The sequence below is a fragment of the Dreissena polymorpha genome, chromosome 9 (genome assembly GCF_020536995.1).
Source record: "Dreissena polymorpha isolate Duluth1 chromosome 9, UMN_Dpol_1.0, whole genome shotgun sequence".
Taxonomy (NCBI): domain Eukaryota; kingdom Metazoa; phylum Mollusca; class Bivalvia; order Myida; family Dreissenidae; genus Dreissena; species Dreissena polymorpha.
In genome coordinates, this window is record NC_068363.1 from 50,415,445 (window position 1) to 50,422,372 (window position 6,928).

Consider the following 6,928-nt stretch of genomic DNA (forward strand, 5'->3'; position numbering starts at 1 on the left):
CATGGGTTGGAAACAAAGCCTTTAAAACTTTAATATAGTAAGAAAGGTCTTAAATTAAATTTATTCTCGAATGTGTCTTAGTGTGTTTTTGAGTGGTACAGGGTTAAATGTCTCATTTTGTTTTTGATTATCTTTGGTTTATTGAACATATATGAGCCTTGCTCTGTGAAAAAGGGGTTTAATGCATGTGCGTTTAGTATCCTCCCTGATTAGCCTGTGCGGTCTGCCCATGCTAATCTGGAGTGCACATGCATTAAACCCCTTTTTCACAGAGCGAGGCTCATATGTATTAGACAGTGCATTCAAATAATACAATTTAAATCTGAATCTTTTTTTTAGTTGCAATACTTTAAAGCTTACTAAGTTTGCAGTTTTAGTGAAAACACAAACTTTTAATCAAAGAAGCATATAATGTGTATTACTCATTTAATCAACTTCCACTTTATTCCATACACGTGTTCGACTCTGTGACATTACGTTCTGTCAAAGCTTTTTATTGCAAATTCATTAAACATAAATTGGTAACCTTGGGTATCCAAAAGGAATCCAAATTTTACTAGCCATAGACTTTCCAAAATGCAATTGTTTCTGAGAAGTATTTTTCTCTAGAAGGTGGCAAAACTCCTAAGCAATTCCTTTTTGGGCTAATGGTAGGGCTAACGCGTGTAACATCCATTGACAAATTATTAAATATACATTAAAAGGTCATTGTTCACAAAACAGATAATGATATAACATGATGCAGCATTTTGTACTATATCAAATTAAATGTTGCTGAAAACAGAAGAATATTCAAATTATGGACATTTTATTCTGTTAATAATGCTATCTTTCTTACATTACAAATCAATAAAGCATGCTTAACAATAGCAGAACTCTTTTGACTTTTAATTATCTTTTCCAGTCTTTAAATCTTTACAAAATTCATTGTCCCACTAACACCATCCTATAAAACAGGTTATGGCTTCCAATTGTTAATCAACTATAAAGCATGAACAAAGGCACAAATATCGCAGTATCTTTTGCAAATGATACAAATGTCTATGGCCTCGATACGGAACAAAAAGCAAGATTTCTTGTCAGGCGGTAAGCTGAATCCTCGAGAACATTTGAAAAATGTCCATTTAATGCGCCACTGGGCCGTTCCTATTTAAATGGGCATCATGCACAGAACTTGGCCATCCAGGTCATATGTCCAAACATTTCAAGTTACTGTCACAGACTGCTTGAAGATTTAAACTGCTGATAAACAAGGACCTATGCTCAGATGTTGAAGCAGGACATGCACTGTGGGTTCCATCAACAGTCCAATCATTCTACATCATTCATGAAATCCATAGGCAATGATCTTCAGCTCATGACGAGATTCTGGAAATCTGATGTACTGCTCCATCATTGCTGACAAGACTCTACATGTTGAAATGACTGTGTAATGTTGAGTCCCTGAAATACAAAAGTAAAATTCATGCTAGAGTTTAGCCATATTAATTATGCTTGATTGCATTGAAAGCTTTATGCTTATTAAGACATTCTAGAGTCCGTTTTCTGAGAGTAATCAGTACTTTGTATATATGAAGATAAAGAGACCACTAATAAACAGGGTTGAACCCAAAATGTTCCCATCACTAGGTGAACACCATATCCACTACGCCAGCCTGACAAAGTAAATGAAGTGAAGCTTCTAAGTTATGTCTCATTTGATTGTTAACAAGAGCACCGCCCTGCGGGTTCAGACCTCTCATCTATTTTTTTTAAAGTTGAAGGGACCTATCTCGATACTTCAATCACAAAGGAGGGAGAGGTGGGGTGGAGAAGGGTGTATAGTGTGGTGGTGTGGTCATTTATTACACTATCTTCCAAAAATGAAAAAATGATAAAAATAAATATTTGTGTTTTTTAGCCATGTTTAAAAAAAAATGGGCAGGGGGTATAGTGTGAGGGTGTGGTCATTTATTAGATGATCTTTCAAAATGAAAAAAAAAGTACTTTTTTCTTTTTTTTTGGGGGGGGGGGGCGTGGGGGATGGTTTGGGTGGAGTCTATTGTGGTATGTCAGATAAGAGTTGCTTTGTAACGCTTGTAAAGAAGTTATGGAAATTTTAGCAAAATTTAATAATTTCACCTTGAGAGTCATGGTCATTCAAAGGTCAAGGTAAAATTCAACTTGCCAGCTACAGTAACTTATGATAGCATGACAGTATTTGAAGTTTGAAAGCAATAGCCTTGATACTTGAGAAGTAAAGTAGATCAAAACAAAAAATTTAACCATATATTCAAAGTTACTAAGTAAGAAAAGGACCATAATTCTGTCAAAATGACAACCAGAGTTATTCAACTTGTCCTGTACTGTCCCCTTATGATAATTTGCGAGTATTCCAAGTATGAAAGCAATATCTTTGCTACTTTAGGAGTAAAGTGGACCAAAACACAAAACTTAACCAAATTTTCAATTTTCTAAGAATAAAAAGGGCACATAATACTTTCAAGATGCCAGTCAGAGTTACATAACTTTGTCTGCACAGTCCCTTTATGATAGTAAGTGTTGCAAGTATGAAAGCAATAGCTTTGATACTGTAGGAATAAAGTGGACCTTAATACAAAACTTAACCAAATTTTCAATTTTCTAAGTATAAAAAGGGCACATAATTCTGTCAAAATGCACGCCAGAGTTATCTAACTTTGCCTGCCCAGTCCCCTCATGGTAGTAAGTAAATAAGTTTTATACTTGATACTTTATGAGAAAAGTGGACCTAAACACAAAACTTAACCGGACGCCGACACCGACGCAGACGCCGACGCCAAGATGATGACAATATCTCTTTTTTTTTCAAAAAGAAAGATGAGCTTATAAATAAAATGTTACATATTGCAAACTTGATTACACGATTTTTCATAAATACTCTTTCAGCTTTTTATTTATATATGAAGGCTAGGGTCACTTTCTGCGAGCCTTACAAAAAAACTAACCATATTTGCACTTGTCAAGACTCCTTCACATACAATTTACCTTTGCTTATTCCAATATCCTTTTGCCAACCAACATTGTGCGGTCACGTACCATACATGGTTCCACAGTTGTACAGAATTCCTACAAAATAAATGAAGTATACATTTACAATTCAAATTTCTTTTCAAAGAATGTGTAGGTAACTAAATTCCCTATACATTACTTTAATGTCATAAAATAAATTTCAAACAAGGGCTGTTTGTAAAACATGCATGCCCCCCATATGGATTGTCAATTGTTGTGGCAGCCATTGTGTGAATACGTTTTTTGGCACTGTGACCTTGACCTAGTGACCTGAAAGTCAATAGGGGTCATCTGCGAGTCATTATCTATGTACATATGAAGTTTCATGATCCTAGGCATAAGTTCTTGAGTTATCATCCGGAAACCATTTTACTTTTTTGGGTCACCGTGACCTTTACCTTCGACTTAGTGACCTCAAAATCAATAGGGGTCATCTGCGAGTCATGATCAATGTACCTATGAAGTTTTATGATCCTAGGCATAAGCGTTCTTGAGTTATCATCGGGAAACCATTTTACTATTTAGGGTCACCGTGACCTTGACCTAGTGACCTGAAAATCAATAGGGGTCATCTTCGAGTCATGATCAATGTACCTATGAAGTTTCATGATCCTAGGCAAAATCGTTCTTGGGTTATCATCCGGAAACCATCTGGTGGACAGACATATGGACATTCGGACCGACATGTGCAAAACAATAAACCTGCTCTTCTTCGGAGGGGGGCATAAATATTTAACAGATATTTAACAAAAATTAACTTGATTCATCAAATTAATCAGTATCGAATAATAGACCAGTTTCACAATATGAACACCGATACTATTTTTAGATATCAATCATATCACCTGACGCGTTGAATTGCATAACAAGGCTGAACGTGGAACTGCATTTTCTTTTGCTATGCAAATTGCGTTGAATATCAAGATTTTAATGCGCACTGACACTGGTTACAATTAAGTCAAACATATGAATACAGACAACCATCACATGTCATGCTGTGTTAAGTAAAAAAATTGATAAGTAATTCAAATATAAAAATTATAACACCTAAATAATGATTCAAGGACATAAGTTATGTACTATTAGTGTATATTAATGAATTATATTTAATCTTTATAAATAACAATAGATGTGTTCATCAGAAACACAATGCCCACTACTGCGCCGCTTTTAATTATACATATATTTTTTTAACCTTTGACCTTGAAGGACGACCTTGACCTTGAACTTCCACCACTCAAAATGTGCAGCTTCATGAGATACACATGCATGCCAAATATCAAGTTGCTATCTTCCATGCTGCAAAAGTAATGGCCAACGTTAATTTTTTTTCGGACAGACGGACATACTGACTGACTGACGGACAGTTCAACTGCTATATGCCACCCTTCCAGGGGCATACAATTTCCAGTTACCCATAAGCATCAGAGTAAATGTGGTCTGAAGACTAAACATTGATTATTGCACAAATCGAAGTCATAAATTAGCAGTATACAATACTAAGTATTGTAAGACTACAATTTTCAAAGGTAGGATGTGTACAATTTCATGAATTATAGAACGTGTTGAATCAAGCATCAGACAAAGTGCTATCAAATAGAAGAAAATGACACAAATGTTTAGCATTAAATTTTTGAAATATTAAAAATATATAGGTATAAAGCACTTTATAATTATGATAAAACTGGCTAATATGTATACAGTATTTAGTTTCTGACAATCTTTTTGGACAGATGCCTTTCAATGTTGACAATATCTTTTATGTTCAGTAAAAGCAACAATTGAGTATTTGGCGTTAAATTATTCTAAGAAACGGCTACGCAATGCTACAACCATGAGACGCCATGGTCACATGGAGGTGTCATTAATTGTGTTAAATGACCAGATGACCAGATATCTACAACATGTGGTTTATGACATCACGTTGTTATTTAGTATTTGTCTGCACAGTATCTGATCATAAAGAGGTTATGGGTTTGTGCTGAATACAGGGGAATTTAAACGCAAGATCTATCAATAAATAAAATAATTGATTAATCGCCCAAATAATGCGCAAACAAAGAGTGTCAGATAATCCAATAAGTTTTAGACTGTCAATTTACACACACTAAGAATTGAAAGCCATACTTGGAGTGTCAGAGTTTGTGCAAAAAAAAAGAATACAAACAAGAATACAAACAAGTACTTTAATCAAGAAAATGTATTTCATATATTGGCACTTAAAATGGAAAGTATATATTAAGTAATTAATGGCTATTTCTGACGAAGTCAACTTGTGTTGGCAATATCATTAAGTAGATCTAGCTGAATGATCAAAAGCAGAGTGATATTGCGATGCACTATTAGAAATCTCTACACGTTCAGCCTCATTCTGGAATTCTGCAATCATTTGACTACCTGCTATATTGGCTTATTGTGAAAAGGGTCTATTCACTCATAAATACTTTAAAGAAGTAAGATTTTCCATCACTCTACAACTGTTGGGCTTTCTTAAAGGAAGTTTGGGAGTAAAATAAATCTGCTCCAAGTTTTTATCACAAAAAACTTCCAACAAGTGGAGAATTAGCCGCATTTAGTGGATGATTTAGAAACATGATTAATTTAAATTAGATCTACATGTAATAGCTATTGAAAAGTTAAGTTATCCAGTTATTCTTGCTGCAATGTGGATAAGAATAATACAAACCAATAGCTGACAAACCTGATATCAGTGATATGTTGACCTTTGAAGTCGAAATTGAGACCTGAAATCTGTCTGTATAGAGAGGCACAATTTGTTTGGCATATCTTCAACCATTACTGGCAACACACACCTACAAAATTTATATATAAATTATATTAAAACATAAATTTATTAATAATTTTATTTATTAATTTTTGACGAAATGTTTTAATCTAGGTCAGCTATAACGAAACTAAAAACGGATTAAAAACAATACCTTATTTTAATTAATAGGTTGAAAACAAAAATAAATGTATTAATATATTGACATTCAACTGAACGAATACAAGACACAAGTACATAACATTACAATAAGTTATTATTTCAGTCGCATTCGGAGAAAACTGGGCTTAGTGCATGTGCGTAAAGTGTCATCCCAGATTAGCGTAAGCCTGTGCAGTCCGCACAGGCTAATCAGGGACGACACTTTCCGCATAAACTTCATTTTCGGTAAGGAGGGACTTCCTTGAAATTAAAAATACCATAAAAGCGGAAAGTGTAATCCCTGATTAGCATGTGCGGACTGCACAGGCTAATCTGCGATGACACTTTACGCACATGCAATAAGCCCAGTTTTCTCAGAACGCGGCTCATTTAATTAACAATTGTCAACATTATGCATATTATCGGATAGTTTTACACAATATTAAAAAAGTACAAATACAAACCTGGTAATACATGTACATGATCGTATGCAATACAGTTATTGATCCCAATCTGATCTATTTCCGAATTATCTGCGAATCCATCGAGTAGAAACCACAGGTGGAAGTAACGTACCCAGGATAGTATTTTTCATATATATATGAAGGCTAGGGTCCCTGATTAGCCTGTGCGGACTGCAAAGGCTAATCTGGGGCGACACTTTACGCACATGTATTAAGCCCAGTTTTCTCAGAACGCGGCTCATATAGTCAACAACACTGGCTCCATCGTTTAAATAACACGTAAATTTACAAACTTTTCTAGTCAGGAGCTACAACGCCCGCTCATAAGACGGAAACATTGCGTTCGCTTAAAAGGCTGCACGGACGTCGCAAGCTAAGCTGGCGCTGCGCTTGCGGTATATGACATAAGACACATTTTCGCATGACGCGGGTCATATGATCTTAATTATGTGTATATGATTTGAAAGACATACACACGCAGGTATTTTACATGGAAGTATTGTAAAAG

At 35.0% G+C, this 6,928-nt stretch overlaps 1 long non-coding RNA gene across 2 annotated transcripts; it reads right to left on the reverse strand.

Moving 5' to 3' along the window:
• Positions 1-876: 876 nt before the first annotated feature.
• On the reverse strand, positions 877-6,440 carry LOC127845043 (uncharacterized). 2 transcript variants are annotated; one of them, XR_008033031.1, is made up of 4 exons: positions 6,421-6,440; positions 5,732-5,843; positions 3,007-3,087; positions 877-1,443 (listed from the first exon to the last, which is right to left on the reverse strand). It is a non-coding gene; the product is annotated as an uncharacterized LOC127845043 (long non-coding RNA). The 2 variants fall into 2 exon arrangements; XR_008033030.1 differs by lacking the exon at positions 6,421-6,440 and having other exon boundaries at positions 5,732-6,306.
• Positions 6,441-6,928: the final 488 nt, after the last annotated feature.